This window comes from Lycium barbarum, chromosome 9 (genome assembly GCF_019175385.1).
Source record: "Lycium barbarum isolate Lr01 chromosome 9, ASM1917538v2, whole genome shotgun sequence".
NCBI classification, from domain to species: domain Eukaryota; kingdom Viridiplantae; phylum Streptophyta; class Magnoliopsida; order Solanales; family Solanaceae; genus Lycium; species Lycium barbarum.
The window spans coordinates 25917757-25936066 of record NC_083345.1 but is presented as its reverse complement, the minus strand read 5'-3'; positions in this window follow the sequence as shown (position 1 = coordinate 25936066).

Genomic DNA, 18310 nt, shown 5'->3' with positions numbered 1-18310 from the left:
TATAGTAATGTTAACTTGTGTTTTTACTTCTACGTGCATAATAACATGAATATTAAAGTTCATGGGTTGACATATAAAATGTGGGGGGTTAGCGTTTGAATAATTGTCACAATGTATTTGAAACTGACGTGCACACTGAAATAGTTTAAATATGAGATATTAAACTTGTGCAACATGAGGGCTTATTACATGATTATCTTAGTTGAAATCAAATAAAGTTAGATGTGAGAGTTATCATTAAAGTGAAAAAACTCCCTTCCAAGTGGAAATATTTCAAGAAACATGTATTTCTTGATATAATTTTTTTTTTTATATATATGATCGCCCTCTATGTGACGGTATGACTTGTAGAATGGTTTGAGATTTAATCGATATTACCATTATTGAAAAGTCTATTGTAATTGTTTGCTTTTCTTTGTAATTTTTGAATTGCTATTGCAAAATTCAAAGCGGAAGAGACATCCAAGCTCTAAGGCAGAAAGCAATTATGAATGACTTAAAATCAAAGCAATCGTGTTGGAGTGCACTTCATCAAGACATATTGTGGATTGACAAATTGAAAGACCTTGCATAAAGCAAGTTGTAGTTCTCAAAAGGAATGGGACTAAAGCCTTTAATTTGTAATTATTGGCAATGGCAACCCAACCTTACTGATTGGAGATCTCAAGACAAAGGTTCAATGTGGTAATAACAAGTTGTCCAATAATTAGAGAAGTACCATAAATTATATTTTTATCTTAGTCCCTTCATGAGTGATTAATTATCATAGTACTTGATTGAGTGATTAATTATCATGGTACTTGGTGTAAAAGTCAGGAAGAGTACATACTATGAATGACTTCATAGCAAATGATGCTGGATATGCTTCTGTTACACATATCCTTGAAGAAGTCACCTATTCGAGTGTGGTTATGAGGCTGCAACCTATGAGATTGGGCTTTTCTCTAGAGCATTCGTGAATCAAGATACAAGCGCAAGGCCATTAACGCGCGGCCCGTTTATGAACTCGATCAAAATCTCGGATAATGTGTATGTTGAATTGAAGATCGGGCTACAAGGTCCTAGTTCAAGACTTTAATTCACTATGGTCCTTCCGGTTGGATTTCATCATATTAAGGGAGGTTCAAGTCCACAAGACACCTTCACTGATATCATTATAAAAGACTGTTTTTGTATTCTTTTAAATTCTTGAATCATATGGGGGATTGTTGGAATTTATTTAGAAGTGATTCAAAATTTGAAAGCACCATTTTTGAAAGACAAAATATATTATGAAAAGGTGTTACCCATTATTTAAAGGATACACCTATTCGTTGTGAAAATGTATCATCCAATCTTAAGGGTTACATACATTCATGAAGATGTGATCACTTTCTATAAATACTATCCTATTGCTGCAGAAAATAATTAAATAGGAAATTCAGATCTTTAAGTACTTTATCCTTTCCTTCTCTTTGAAAGTCTTTTTTCTTCTTATTCTGAATTCCTACGAAAGCAGTTGAGAGATTAAAAGGGTTCTCCAGAACTTCTATTTGAATGCACATTAGAAGATTCCTGAGTGAGTCATTGTATCTTGGGAGAAGAATGTTACTTTGTTGTTTTCACTGGGGTAGCGACGAAATTCTACTCTGAAGACAACACCATCCATAGCGTGCCTTGAACCGGAGTTTTCAATTTCAACTATATCTTATCTTTATTGTTATTACTATTTTTTATTTGTCTCTTATTTCTTCTTCTTAATGTGATCATCTCCAATATTTTTCCGCATAAATCATCTCATAAAGTTAACTGTTTCTAAATATAAAAATATAACATTTTTTTTGGGGCTGACTAAAAAAGAAAGTGTGTCACATAAATTGAGGGAGGTGGGCGGGGGGGCACTTTAGCATTATTGTTTTGCTCTTAACATTAACCACTCATTTCTCAAATCATTTTTCAAGTCTATTGAAATTATACACAGGGACATGCAAAGTCTTGTAGTGAATAAACAGAGGGAATAGTTCAATTAATTAGTTGACCACGTTGGTCAAGTAGTCTCCATCAACTTTTGACCGAAGTTTTCTGAATTCCCCCAGGACTTTCAAACGTTTTGCTGAACTTCTTTTAGGAAACCTTTACCAACTTCATCTACATGTACATTGTAGGCACGGTTTCTGGTCATTTATCGCAGCTGCAGAGCAATGTTAGATGAGTTTCTTTTGTACCGATGATAATTGGGCAATTTGCATGATTGTCCTTATCCGGGGTGGTCTTTAATTTGCTGGTCTTTGAAGGGACAAAAGTTAAAGACCAATGCCTTTGAAGGACAATCTGCGCAAAAAAATGGATAATATATTGTTAGAACTATTGGGCCGATTGATGATGTTGGGCCAGCTGAAGAGCCCAAGCTTACTGACAAGCCCACTTGACAAATGGACGACCTTGTTTATGTTATATTTTGTTCTTTTAGTTAGAGGTAGAGCTAACTATATAGTGTACATAGCGCAATTTGGTTGGGTTGATTATCCAATTTTGTTCTTTGAAATCAAGGAAGATTCATTTTGTTCATCTCTCTCAAGCTCATCACCATTTCGCATAGCTCAGAAGTATATTTGAACATCTCCCTAAAATAAATAAATAACAATATTGTTTTTAGATGAAGTGATTATAAAATAGATTAAGTTACATTTTACCCTTCAGGCCATTTTACTTTTCATGATTAGTAAAAATAATTGATCCAAAATAATTATCATCTTAGAAAATCAAGATGAATTAATCTCTTTGTTTCACCTTTACCCTTATTTTAATAAATATGAAGAGAGATTAATGCGGTGAAAGAAAAAATAATATTAAATTGAAATCAATGAATAGATAAGGGCAATTTAATCATATTATCTCTTTTTGGTTAACATTTTTGTATGGGTGCCTAAGAAAACAAACGTAACAAGTAAAATGAACAGAAGGGAGTATATTTTAGCAAATTAAAGGAAACTTACAAAATTCCTAGTCTAATTAAAGCTTCTAGAACTCCTGATCTATTTAACATGTTTTACATAAAAATAACCACAATAATTGGCATATGAATTTTAACGAAAATGATTAGAGTGGTTCATGCACCCTATCCAATTTCATTCACCATCTAAGGCCCTCAATCCACATTTTCATTACATCATCAATTTTGACGTCACCTTCACTTTTTTTCAGTTCTTATTATTACTAGTGAACTCCCAGCCTTCGCACGGTTATAAAAGTCCTAATTATAAAATATTAACACCCAACTAAAAGAGCTTCCAAACTTATAGCAAAGCACAACAAAATAGACACTTTTTCCGTCGGTGGACCTTATTATATTTAAAAAATATTATAACATCATAACGCTCAACTAAAACAACTTTCAAAGTTTTAATAAAGCACAACAAAATACACTTTTTCCGTCGTTGCTCACTCATCAAAACTGCCTCCAATAACCTACCTAAATAAATAAGTAAATAAGATGCAAGTACCTTGAATTGTAAATCTACCAACATAAACATAATCGTCTTTCCTCTCGTTAGAGTGGAAAACATCTGCCGTATATAAAATATTAATCTTCTCCAGACACCAGTGTATTTGCACTGTCATTGATGCACCAAATCTGAAAATATTACGTATTATTGATAAGATAAAGTCCGTTAAATCAACAAGTACATGAAAATCATATGCAAATCACAGTGTTGCTAGGACCTCCTAACTCTCTATCCACTTTAAGCAATGAGGGATTTTTTATGAAAAGACGCCAGCTTGGGAAAAATAGAAGTTCTTACCACAAATGACACAAAATATAATACATGCTACAATTTCATTTCCTACTTCAGAGACAAATGCAGATCTTGATTTCCAAGAGTCAGGGTTTGTTCGGAATGATTAGATCCCATAACTTGAATGGATTGCATAGCCTTACATATGCATCCTTGGATCTATGTTAGGTGAGTGGGATGTTCCTATGGGTATCATTTAACCATAAGGCATGAAAAATCACACCACCAAGGACAATTAAGTAAGTGTGTGAATTCAACAATTGAAATAAATATTTAAACAGAGTGGTTCGGACAATATAGCATTTATTGTCTTCGAACCTGAACTTTAAAAGTGCACCATTCACAAGGTAGACTTGATCTCCAATACTGTCGAAGGATAAACTCATCTTCAGACGAACAACAGCTTGATTAGCAAAATTGAGTGATGAAAGATTTTGAAAGTTTAAAAAAATGCTTAGCTAATTCCTGTTCTTTTCGTAATGAAAGTAGAGCTAAGCATGTTTAACTTTCGTTGGAGTTAACCACAAAGTCTTTAGGATGAGTGTGAGTGAAGTTGTAATGATTTGTGATGAAAAGATTTGGCAAGTTTATGAGTGTCTTTTTTACTAACCTTATAGATGAGTTCTTATAGCCTCTTCCATTCCATTGGTACTGTTGATGGACAAATGATCTGCAATAATCCGCCAAACATTTGTCCTGCACATGACAAATAAGTGACACTTGAGAATTCAATCACCATAAATCTAGTCTTGGTCATTGGTCAAGATATAATTGATGTATATATCAACTAATGAGATACAGGGGCACAGTCTCAACATAAAGGTATAATTCAGTTCTTACTTCATTAAGCTTATGAATGATCTTTCTCTAATATCCAAATAATAAAAATAACTTAAAGGTCATTTCTTGTAAAAAAAGTAAAGATATTTCGAATAATATTATTGAACAAAAATGCGGAGAATCGAATTGTCACATATCAAAAGAAGCTATAATGCATTATTGCTAATGTCGTTCTTTTAATACATGTTTTTTGGTAACATTTGTTCCTCGATATAAATGCCTAATATTGAATGATCTATCGTAAAATTATCAAGCATCATATTTTCTCTATTTTGTGTACACAAAAAGTATTGAATATTCAATTTCACGGTGGACACTGTACTTTATGTCAATGATTAAGGATTTGTGGAGACCAAAGATTTGTCACCTGAACTTTTACCGCTCTTTTTATAGTGCAATTTCAGCAGCCTTTCAATGCACTTTCAACACAAATCACCAGCACATTTTTTAACACAGTATACTTCACCAAAAAAAATACAAATTTCAGCACATATTTCTGCGCATTTCAGCATACAATGGCACATTTTAGCACAAATTCTGCACATTTCAGCACACTATACTTCACCAAAATAATGCAAATTTCAGGACAGTTTTCTGCGCATTTCCGCACTGTAAATATCACATTTTAGCACGAATCCTGCACATTTCAAGACTCTAAAATTTCATCCAAAAGATCTCCCCATTCAAGCATACTTCCTACAAATTCAGCACTTTAAACTTCACATTTCAGCACTCTAAATTTCACAATATAAGTTCTGGTGTACTCATTTACTAAGTCTATAAAAGAAAGAAGTTTCTAACATGTTATATTCCTACATTACACATCTACAAGAGGTCAACGCCTAGATTAATGTCTTAGTAGTTACCTTCCAAATGACTAATTGAATGTTTGAATTTTTAGGAACTAACTTCAGAACGCAAGTTAATAATTAAGGCAATAATGGTAGAGCTCTTGTTCTCTTTTTCCAAGCGGCATCACTGCTAAATATTGATAATCACAGTCACAGGGTTGTCTGTCTTTTCTCCTCCTTAATTTCTTTTTGGTTTCTTCTTTTTTCTTTCTTTATTCTCTTAACGTAAAAATTATAAATAAATAAAAAACCAAATCTTTGACTATTATGAATGAAAATGGCGAAAAAAATTGAGAAGTTTGTGAAAAGAATTTAGAAATACAAATTATAAGCATAATTCTATAATCTGGGAAAACGGATATCAAATAACTTGATACTATCATAAGAGAATCAATACTCAATGTTACTTCCACTTATCATACATCCAAATATGATACCATCAAAAACCATTATAAGTTGTGTGACAGTACAATTTTTTACTTAGATTTTTGCCTCATTGTGAATTTGCAAAGAGTAGCAAATTTTGAAAGTTATTGACCTGAACTTCTTCACATATTAGATGCATTATGTAGCTATTAAGGTGTACGATTGGTGCACTTTTCTACATATTAGATGTATGAAGTAGCTATTACAGAACACAAATAATGTAGAGCAGGACTCGGGAAATCTTACATTGCCAATATAGAGCATAAAAACACTGGCTCCAAAATCAGCTGTCAAAGAAAGAACCGAAATAATAGCGTTATATCCAAATTTTTACCATCATGAAGAACCTCACTATATAATTAATGTTTTCCTAATATTCAAATAATAAAAAGTATTATTACTTCAAACAAAAAGGAGACAACAACAACAACCTCACAAAAGAAGTTCCATTTAATTAGGAGAACTACTTTATAATCTAAAGTGAAAGCAAAGAGATGGACGACCATCAATTCCAATTGTGGAACTGATATAGTGAACACAAAAACATGCTCAAAAGTATAGATGCCAACATAAAATGATAAACAAAACTGATTTTTAGTTTAAAGGCGAACATATCCAAGTGAATATTTAATTGTGAAGAATCATAGTAAGAAAGTCGAAGAAGAGATAAAACACGTGACTGACTGCTTAACCAAAGTAAGGAAGAAACACCTCACGTAAAAAATATTTGAGCTCAAGAATGTTGTTCAAATATTTTTGGAGCTCTCTGAGAGCCGCCGCGGTTTTGGATACTGCAGGTGGGTCAAGGTTGAAGAGGTCGAGGGGGTTATGCAGAAGATGAGCAGGGGGAGAGCGACCGGGCCAGATGAAATACCGGTGGAATTTTGGAAGAATGCGGGTAGGGGAGGCTTGGAGTGGCTTACTCGGTTGTTGAATGTTATTTTTAGGACGGCGGAGATGCCTGAAGAGTGGAGATGGAGCACCATGATCCCGTTGTATAAAAACAAGGGGATATCCAGAACTGCAACAACTATAGGGGTATCAAGCTATTGAGCCATACGATGAAAGTTTGGGAGAGAGTGGTGGAAGAGAGGATGAGGAAGTTAGTTTCTATTTTGGAATTTGGAGAACCAGTTCGGATTCATGTCGGGGCGTTCGACTACGGAAGCCATTCACCTTGTGAGGAGGTTGGTGGAGCAGTATAGGGATAAGAAGACTGACTTGCACATGGTGTTTGTTGACCTTGAGAAGGCTTACGACAAAGTCCCAAGAGAGATACTGTGGAGATGCCTAGAAGCTAGAGGTGTTCCTGTAGCATACATTAGAGCGATTAAGGACATGTATGATAGAGACAAGACCCGGGTGAGGCCAGTAGGAGGTGACTCGGAACACTTTCCAGTCACGATGGGCCTGCACCAGGTGTCCGCGCTTAGCCCGTTTCTGTTTGTTGTGGCAATGGACACAAGCCACATTCAAGGAGAGGTACTGTGGTGCATGTTGTTTGTAGATGACATTGTGCTTATTGACAAGTCGCGGAGCGGTGTTAATGCGAGACTGGAGGTTTGGAGACAGACTCTGGAGTTGAAGGGTTTCAAGTTGAGCAGGTCTAAGACAGAGTACTTAGAGTGCAAGTTCAGTTATGGGAGGCAGGTAGAGGACAAGGACAAGGACGTGCAGCTGGATACTCGGGTCATCCCGAAGAAAGAAAGTTTCAAGTACCTGGGGTCGATCATCCAAGGGACTGGCGAGATTAATGATGATGTCACACATCGTATTGGAGCGGGATGGATGAAATGGAAGCTCGCATCGGAGGTGTTGTGCGATAAGAAGGTGCCGCCTATTCTAAAGGGAAAGTTCTACAAAGCGGTGGTTAGACCGACTATATTGTATGGGACAAAATGCTGGCCAGTTAAGAAAGCTTATGTCCAGAAGATGAAGATAGCTGAGATGCGGATGCTGAGAAGGATGTGCGAGCATACTAGGAGAGAGAGGATTCGGAATAAAGTGATTCGGGATAAGATGGGTGCGGCCCCTGTGGTGGATAAGATGCGGGAAGGGAGGTTGAGGTGGTTCGACTATGTGCAGCGGAGATGCGCTGATGTGCCAGTGAGGAGGTGTGAGAAGATGGCAGTGGTGGGCCTGAAGAGAGAGAGGGGTACGCCAAAGAAGGCCTGGGGAGAGGTTATTCGGCAAGACATAGCGCTACTTTAGCTTACCGAGGACATGATTGGTGATAGGAGGGGGTGGAGGTCGAGTATCAGGGTGGAGGGCTAGTGGGGGGCCGCAAGGTTTCCTTTCTCGTATTAGGAGTATTTTTACCCTGCTTCTATGTGTTGGGTCTTGTCTCTCTTTGTTGTTTATCATGACTTCCTTGCTCTTGCTATTTCTCATTTTCGCATTGTTTGATTTGCTTGTCCGTATCTGACTCTTTTCCCTTGTTTTCCTTATTTTCTTTTGAGCCGAGGGTCTTTCGGAAACAGCCTCCCTACCTTTCAAGTTGGGGGTAAGGTCTGCGTACACTTTACCCTCCTCAGACCCCACATTGTGGGATTCAACTGGGTATGTTGTTGTTGTTGTTGTAATGTTGTTCAAATTGAACACAAATGAAAAATGTGGAAACCAACCTAAACTCAAACTCTCTGAGCTGTTGATGACAATTGAAATGGAAAAGGCGTGACTTTTGAAAGAAGAAGAGGCATGTCTATTGAAGAAAGAGACAGAGCGGTTAGATAAGGAGAAAAGACAATAATATTTGTTTTCTAATCATTACAATGTTGCTGCTATATTAAATGCATAAGTTGATCTTAAATCAAAACACAAAAGAGCACTACAGAGAATAATAACAGAGCATGACAAATATAATAACACTAAAATTAGGTTAATTCTGTATAATCAAAAGAAATAAGAAGTAAAAGGAATTTGAACCACTATCATACACACACTTAGCTATTATCAATTTAGCAAAATTTGTAGTATTTTAGAATCTTTGATCTTAGTTATCAATTTTGCAAAAAGTAGTAGTACTTCAGAATCTCTATTATAAGAATTATAGTTCTGAGTAATTTTGGGCACGAACTGTTAATGTTTGGCATATATGTACTAAAGCATAAGTTACTTACAACATAGCGGCACAAAAAGTATATCCACGGACAAAGGTCAAGGAATAAACGTACATGTGAACTTATTTGTAAATGCAGGAGTAATTTTTTCCCATTTGGACAGGTACAAAATAAAGAAGACTAGGATGAATAGCAATCCTTCACAATCTTAGAAGTGGAAAAATTATAGAGCTGTATAATTTTGGGCATAAGGCTTACTGGTTAGGCATATATGTAGTAACGCGTGAAGTAACTATTACATAGAAGCGTAAAAAATATATTCATGATCGATGCAGAAATGCAACAACAGGGAAATAAAGCTGTTAGAAAATAAGAATATGCATACCTTTGTCGATTTTGAAGTTGATTCTCGGTAAATCTATTCCTATTTGTAAAGTCACTAACGACATTCAAAGACATAAGCAAACCTGGAAACGATTGGAAAATATAGAGTAAATGATTTGATTTTGTGTGCCGAAGAGATTGAGACTAATCAAAATGGATTCAAGTTTAAACTGACAGATATTAATAAAATTTCAAGGTAAGAATGTGTCTTGTATAGTATAACCGGTTCTACGGAATAATTATATAACTGACATTAGCATGATTAAAAAAAAAAAATGTAATTGACACCACCGTTATCAAACAAAAAAAATACATAATTGACCTCAAAATACCTCGAGACAGAAATAAATTGTCTGAATAAATAAAATCAACAAAGACTCCAACTAAAGTTGGCTGACCATAACGTTGGTGGTGTTTGAACTTTCAAACTGGCATTGTCTCGATCATAGTACTGCAACAGAAAGTGAAAAAGATTGATCAGGAAAAGCAGTGTATAATAAAAAAGGGAAGTTTCATATCGGTATGACTTTTACTTTCTCTTACTCCATTTTGTTGTCTGTGCCTTTGGGAAGGGCCTAGAACTTTTGTCTCTGAGAACCAGTTGAATTATTTCCGAAAAAAGTGTAACGAAATGTTAAACTAAAATTAATCCTCCAAGAGGAAGAACAGAAAGTTGAAAGATTTGATATAGAAGATTGTTGGAAGGGGCGGTTAAAGATTAATTGAAACTCAAAAATTGGTCAACAAAAAAGCCAAAAAATGTTAGTTTGATTGCTACAACTAATAATTAAGTGAAATGGTGTATGGAACAATTAAGTGAATTTTGCTTTTTAATTTAGCACATAATCATCGATAAAATAGGTGAAAAACCCCAAAAACTGAGGAAACAGGAGAATAAGAACTCCCTTTTTTCTGATTTCAGTAAGAATGGCTTCAGCGATAGTAGCATAGGGACGAAAGAAGTGAAAAGGTATGAGGTCGCTGAAGAGACGTAGGGAAATAAAGGATGCTTTTTTTTTTTGTTTTAGGAATCATTCAGGGAAAAATAAGGGAAAAAGTTAAAATTCTGATAAAAAAAAAAAATGTAAATCCTGCATTTGTGTTGCGCCACGTCAGCGGGCCTATGTTCTGCTTTTATATAGACTAGTTTTAGCTGTACGTACATTGCACGTGTGTATCGCGTTAATTAATTTAAAATGTATACAAAAAGAACAAAATTTACTGAAAAATAGTAGTTGATGTTAAAAAAAAAATGGGACATTTATTTAAATGATAAATCTGAATGTTAATATATTAATGCAATAAATATATTAGGACATGCAAAGATGATAGAAACATTTCTAAAAAAGGATTGTCATAATTTTATTATGATTGAAGAAAAATAATTTTTAGTTGATTTGGAAATCCTAAATATTAGAAAATAACCAAATTATGGATTTTCCTACTTCTAGTCTCTTTCTTTTCTTCTTCTTCTTGTTTTTTTTTTTTTTTCGTTCCTATGCTACGGCACTTTTTATTTTTTCGCTAAAAGATACTCCAAACATACTGTATTTATGTTCCCCACTTTTCACCTTAGTTGTATTAAAAACTTGACCACTAAACTATTTCATGATACCATTAATATAGGATAAGCTATTTCTACGCATCACTCTTCTGCAATAATAACTTACTTTTTTTTTTTTTCGTTCCTATGCTACGGCACTTTTTATTTTTTCGCTAAAAGATACTCCAAACATACTGTATTTATGTTCCCCACTTTTCACCTTAGTTGTATTAAAAACTTGACCACTAAACTATTTCGTGATACCTGTTGTAAATATATCAAATGGATACACAAATGCCCATGTGGGGTCATGCTACAGTAGTTACTACACAAATTGGGGGTTATAAATAGTCATATCAATAGATGAAATATACACAATTGAAAACAATGAAAGAAAAGTGATACTACTGCTCCTATCTCTCTCTCTTCTCTGCCTTTCATTGTTTCTTAATTTCATTACACCGCTTTTATTTTATAACACGTTATCAGCACGAGACTCTACCATTTTGAGCACTTGCTTTGATTTAATTTCAGGTTTAGGAAGCAATTTAAAGAGAAGGTAAGAATGAATCTCGTTGATCAATTTTTAATTGTTTAATATAATTACAAAGCTACGGAGAAAGAAAGAGATGACAGGTATACATCTTTCTGTTATGAAGAAAGTACAAGATATCAGTAAAAGAGCTTTTTCACCAAGCCATGTAAGGGCTCTTGGTGTGAAGAGAAATAATCTTTTTCCTATAGCAGGTATACGTTTTTATGGGTTAATATTAAGAAACAGTTAAGTATTGAATTTGTTTGTTTGAAATTCAGTTTTGTAGTATTAGAGGCAGTTTGACCAAATAATTGCTACGATCTGACACAAAGTATTATTGTTAAACTCATTCATTGTTCGAAAGCATGTTCACACTTCTTTATGAGGTTTGTAGCTTTATACATGCAAGATGGCTTTCTCTGCACTCTTCATCGTTTTACTATGTATACATACAAATTGTATTTTTTTCATAAAAGATGCAATTAAACTCCCATAGAGTTTGCAGAAGGAAATATATGACCACTGTACGTGATAGTATTTTCTAAGCCTAGTTATTACTAAATTTAATTTTGCTTGTAATCACCAGAAATGGTAATATTTTCATAAGTTTGTTGTGGCTACAATTGAAGATATGTATATGAGAAATATTATTTATATCATGTCACAAAATTGCTCCCGAAGAGCAATATGAAAAATTCGAGAGATATTATGGCATGACTTTATGGTCCACTTTGATCTGTAATACAGGTTACAAGAAATGTTCGACCACAAGAATTGGTATATTTCATGTCTTGGTAAAACTTAATTTGGTTATGCGTAAAAGCATAAAGTGATACTTTATTTAAAAGACTCGAGAGTGAGTCTCAGTGCACTTTGGCCTATTATGCTATTGGTTTAGGGTAAGACAGTGGAGTCAAGTCCCATTGCACCAAGAAAGTAAGACATCGAGTTTGAGTCCCGGCGCACTATGATGATAATATAAAAAGTTGGGTTCAAGTCCCATCGCATTATGGTTTAAAACGCCTTTATATGAATAAAACATTGGGTTTAAGTCCCAATGCACGATATTGATAATATGATGATGACTGAGCAAATTAATATGCTCTTGATAAAATTATGAAGCCCGTCCCACTGACTTTGCTCCATTCCCTGAAGTGAATGTGGTAGCAGTATATAATAAGTCTAAAAGATGACAAAATATTTGTTGGGGCTATATGAATGAACGTGGACGTGTTGGAGGACAAAATAATTATAGCCTTCATTATGGTAATTATAAAAGGAAAAGCACTATGTGTCCTCAAAATGGTCCTTCATCGGTGAGGATAATTTTTGTCATCAATGTGATATGAAAGGTCATTGAGCATGTGATTGTTATGGACCTAATTTAATAGATTTTATAAATCATCCATCAAAAGAAAGGAATACAAAATGGAGGTGCACTTGACCTTTCAAATTAAAGTGATGCTGAGGTTGGTCATATAAATATAATAAATTTCAAGGCATGACAAGGAATATATAATGAACATTTATGAAGCACATACAAAGGATTATAGTTCATTCCTTGAAAAAAAATATAACTTGTGATAAGCATCGTGATTGCTGGCCCATTCTTTAAAGTGAATGTGACAAGATGTGATAATATATATGCATAAATACATGCTTATGTATAGTTATACTATACCACAACTCACCTCATGGGGAGGTTTGAGAGAAATCCATATTGTTATATAAGTGGTCATTGATCACCTTGCCGATGATGATTATTTAAGGGAAAAGGTTCAAGCAAGAAACGGTTCTTGCCTAAAATAATTTTTTATCATAACCCAAATGATATAATTTTCTCTTTTAAAAGGATGTTCATCATACGGATGATGTTATGAAATATGTGGTAGTACACAATTAATTGGCAGCTCCGGGAGAGCTAATTTATTACTGCATTAGTGGAATTAAATTGATTATCAAGAAAGCATCATACTGTAGTAAGTCTCAAAGAAACTTATTGAGTTTCATCGGTATTCGCCAAAGTGGCCATTCATAATGAGACTATAAATTAATGAAAGATCTAATACCTTTGCATTACTATAGTCATAGCGGGTAAGAAATATAAATGTGAAATACCCTGCTTCCCTCCTGTTTGTACTACGCATAATATGAGTATGATGACGGAATCACATACGATAGTAAACTAGAAGTTTATTGAAAGAAACATCAGTTGGCATGACCGGTTGGCCATCCCGGTTCAAATATGATGCGAAAAATAATAATTGAGAATTCACGTGGTTCTATATAAAAGAAATAAAAGATTCTTCAACAAATTCTCTTGTGCTGCTTATGATCATAAATCTATTATTAGACCAGCTAAAGTTGGGATCAGGATCCCCATATATTTGGAACGTATAAAAGGTGATGTATATACATGAGCTCAGTGACCTGCCATGTGGACCATTTACTATTATATGATTTTAATAGATGCATCTATGATTTGGTCACATGTGCGTTTGGTATCTACTTGCCATTTGATTTTTGCAAGGTAGTTTGCTCAAATTGATAAATTAAGAGCATGGTTCCAAACAATACAATTATGTTAATAGTGCTGGTTTATATCCATAGTTGGTTTAGTAGAAATTGTATGCCTCAAATGATAGCTGAACCATTGAGTATGAGAATAAAACTCCCAATTTGGTATGGGATATGCTATTTAGCATATAGTAGCACTTGTATACATCAAGCCAAACAAGTAATAATAAAACCCTCATCACAATTGGTTCAGGGTCATGAACCAAATAATATCCATCCAGAAACATTTGAATGTGCGGTAATAAATTCAATTGCACCACCACAACGCGCAAAGATGGATCCCCAAAGAAGGTTGGGGATATATGTTAGTCTTACTAGCATCAGCGGGAGAAATGATACGTAGCTGGAAGATATATTAAGTGGAATAAATTATCATTAGCATAATCCTGATTCAAAAGGATAATTCAAGTCAAATGTCAGATGCATTTTACAAATGCATTCAAAAGGATAATTCAAGTCAAAGGAATTATACTATGGCACGCCTGAAGTGTGGTAGACTGATCGGTTCCAAAGATAAAAATCCTTGAAAGGAGAGGAGCAAATTATTATGATGGTCATAATAAGGAGGCAAGTGCTCTAGAAGAGCCCAAGACATAACACTTCATCAAACCTTGAAAAAGGTTCAGGTACCTGAAATTTATGAATATAAAGAGATCTCGATAAATTATGTCTATGGAACTGATCCAAAAGATCGTTGACGATATATATGATATAGCGCTCGATATTATGATGATATTCTTGAAGTTTAAATATGTTATGATACAGATAAAGAAATGATTGGCCAAAATCAAAGGTGCAATCGAGTATTAGTGATTTCACATAAAAATAAAAATAAAAATGTGAAGCTTGTGGACTTGTAGTCCAAACACCTGAAAGTGCCCGTGGGGTACATTATATATACTGTGGAAATGACGTGAAGAAAATAAAGTCGTTAGATATAAATCACGACTTATGGCATTAAGGTTTTCTTTTCGCAAAGGCCTGGTATTGATTATATGGAGACATATTCTCCTGTGGTGGATGCAATCACTTTCAGAGATCTTATTAGTCTGACAATACATGAAAACTCGATATGCATATAACGAATTGTTGTCACTATTAATATTGCTAGCTAGACAACAAAATCTTTATGAAAATTCCTGAAGGATTCAAAGTGCATGACGCCTAGAATAGTTCTCAAGAAACTGGTTCGTTAAAATTTCGTAAGTCCTTATAAGGATTGAAAAATATATCAGCACGCATGTGGTATAATTGCCTTGTGTTTCTATAAAGAGGTGTGGATCTAAAGTTGTTATGATTATTGTGTATGACTGAGATATTATTGGAATTCTTAAGAGTTTCCAAAAGCAGTAGAATTTCTACTGAAGGATTTAAGATAAATGACTTTGAAAAAACAATTTCTTTTTGGCCTACAAATCAATCATTTGACAAATAGAATATTTGTCTATCAGTCAAGTTACACATAAAAAGGGTGATTCCATTGAATACCCCAATGGTTGTGAACTCACTTGTATAAATAAATATCCATTTAGACCTCATGAAAATGATGGAATATTCTTTAGTGCAATAGGTGCACTTATATATCTCGCTAATATTATGATTATGGATAGCATATTCTATTAATGTGCAGGCAAAATATAGCTCCTACACATTTATATGTGAAGGAAATCAAATATTGATATGAATTTTGTTTATTCTAACAAATATTGTCAAGGTCATGTTGTCTATACAAATGCAGGATACTTATATGATTTGCATGAAGTTGTACGATCTCAGACGATTACTCATTTGTATGTGGGTGGCTTCCATATTATGATATTCTATAAGGCAATTAATAATTGTAATTTGGGCAAGTCACTCAAAGATACTAGTGACTCTAATGCAAGCCAAGAATGCACATGGTTGATATCAATAACTCAACACATTTAGGAAGGAACTGTGGTCTCTCCTTGAAGATAAAGATTCCAGCAATATTGAAAGCTAAGGCTGATGGAGACAGAACAAACACATTTCATCAAAATTCTTTTTCACACATGATCTTCAATAGAATGGTGAAATTGTTGCTCAACAAATTCGATCAAAGTGATAATTTGGCGGATTTATTTACTAAGGGGTTGCCAACATTAATATTCAAGAAATTGATCCCCATGATTGAAATATGCCCTCACCGAGATATAAAAAGATGTTTTTATCAGGGGGAGTAAAATACACACTGCACTCTTTTTCCCTTAATCAATGTTTTGTCCCATTGGGTTTTCCTGATAAGGTTTTTAATGAGGCAATAAGTAAAGAGTATTACAAATAATTGTGCATACTTTTTCTCCACTAGATTTTCCTTTTACATGGACATCCAAGGGATAGTGTTGTAAATATATCAAATGAATGCCCATGTGGGGTCATGCCACTGTAGCAAACCCGTATGCCCAAGTTACTACAGGGTTATAAATAGTCATATCAATAGATGAAATATACACAATTGAAAATAATGAAAGAAAAGTGATACTACTGCTCCTATCTCTCTCTCTTCTCTGCCTTTCATTGTTTCTTAATTTCATTACACGCTTTAATTTTATAACAATACCTTTAATATAGGATAAGCTATTTCTACGCATCACTCTTCTGCAATAATAACTTACTTTTTTTTTTTTTCGTTCCTATGCTACGGCACTTTTTATTTTTTCGCTAAAAGATACTCCAAACATAATGTATTTATGTTCCCCACTTTTCACCTTAGTTGTATTAAAAACTTGACCACTAAACTATTTCATGATACCATTAATATAGGATAAGCTATTTCTACGCATCACTCTTCTGCAATAATAACTTACTTTTTTTTTTTTGGGAAGAAAAGACACCTCACATTAAGAGACACAAACTAACGATTACATTGCTGGGAGTTTCTTACTTATTCTTCTTTTTCTCCTTTGACACAGTGACACTACAGATACTTTTTATTTCAAAAAGAAAGCACGCACTCTTAAGTCTTAAATATATATCAAGGAACATAAGTGGGTTATTGTGAGTTTCCAACTAATTCTCTCCTTCACTTCTTCTCTCTCTTTTTTTTTTCCCCTTCTACTAAAATAATGAAATTATTAAGAATACATTTGTAATAATATCCAACATGAAATACATTTAAGGAGGCAAATAAATCAATCAACATCTCACAGAATTTTTTTAGAGTACAATCAAATTGTTGAAAAATCATTGAGAAAGAAGACAATCAAAATGTTAAAAAGATCAAAAAAGAATTAGAGTAATTACTTTGATCTCTCCACTCCAAAAAGATTAAAAAATAATAGAGCAATTACTTTGATCTCTACATCCCAATTATTTAGCATGTTATACTTTTCATATTTTAATCTCTTTTTGAATTTTCAGAAAATACTTTTCAAATATTTTCACTTGAAATGTTATGGCTATTTTAAATTTGAAAAATACTTGTTTAAGTAAGTATATCATAATAATATTCTGTCTCGCATAAAAGGTAATGGTTGAAATTGTAGCTGCCACAATTATTGTGTACGGGAATTTGATAATGATCAAAATTTATACCAAAAGCCCGAAATAATAGCACCAACTGGAGATTAGACGTAAAATTGTTTTAAAACAAAGTTGTGGACTCCAAAATCGAAAAAGACTTAATAAAAAGAAATAAAATCTAGTTATTTAAATGTATTAGATAGTTTGTTAAATGTATTGAAATAGCTACGGAGAAAGTTTACAAAAATATAAACCAAAAGTTACGTTAAAAAGTTCTCAATGAAAAAGAAAAAAAAAATTAAACACAATATGAAACTTACAATTCTAAAGCTAACCAAGCCTTAAACCTTCAAAAGTTAGCTATCTGAACTCCTTTGATTTGCACCTGGAGGAACAAAAAATCGAGAATCTTAGAATCTTGATGGCAGACCTCTAAAGCCATTTGGAGAATAATTGCAAGAGTCTCCTATATTATGAATTCTTCTGGAAAATAACTTACTCCATTTATATAAAAGAAAAATGTTGATTAAATTTTTTGTCACTCATTACAAGACTCTACAACAGATAAAATAGTCATTTAATAATTTTCTTAATATTTCCAACTTAAAAATCCTTTGAAATTTGATTACTAAACCTTTCCTTATTTGAATTATATACATAAAATTTTGGACTACTTTAAATTATTACAATATGAAGTTACCAAGTGTCACACCCCTTTTTTAATCCCCGCATAAAGGGTTTAAAAGAATTTTTTCAATTAAAGTGACATTTTGAAAACAGATTATTTGTTCCCCAGCAGAGGCGCCATCTCTCATACCCCCTTTTTTACCACTCTT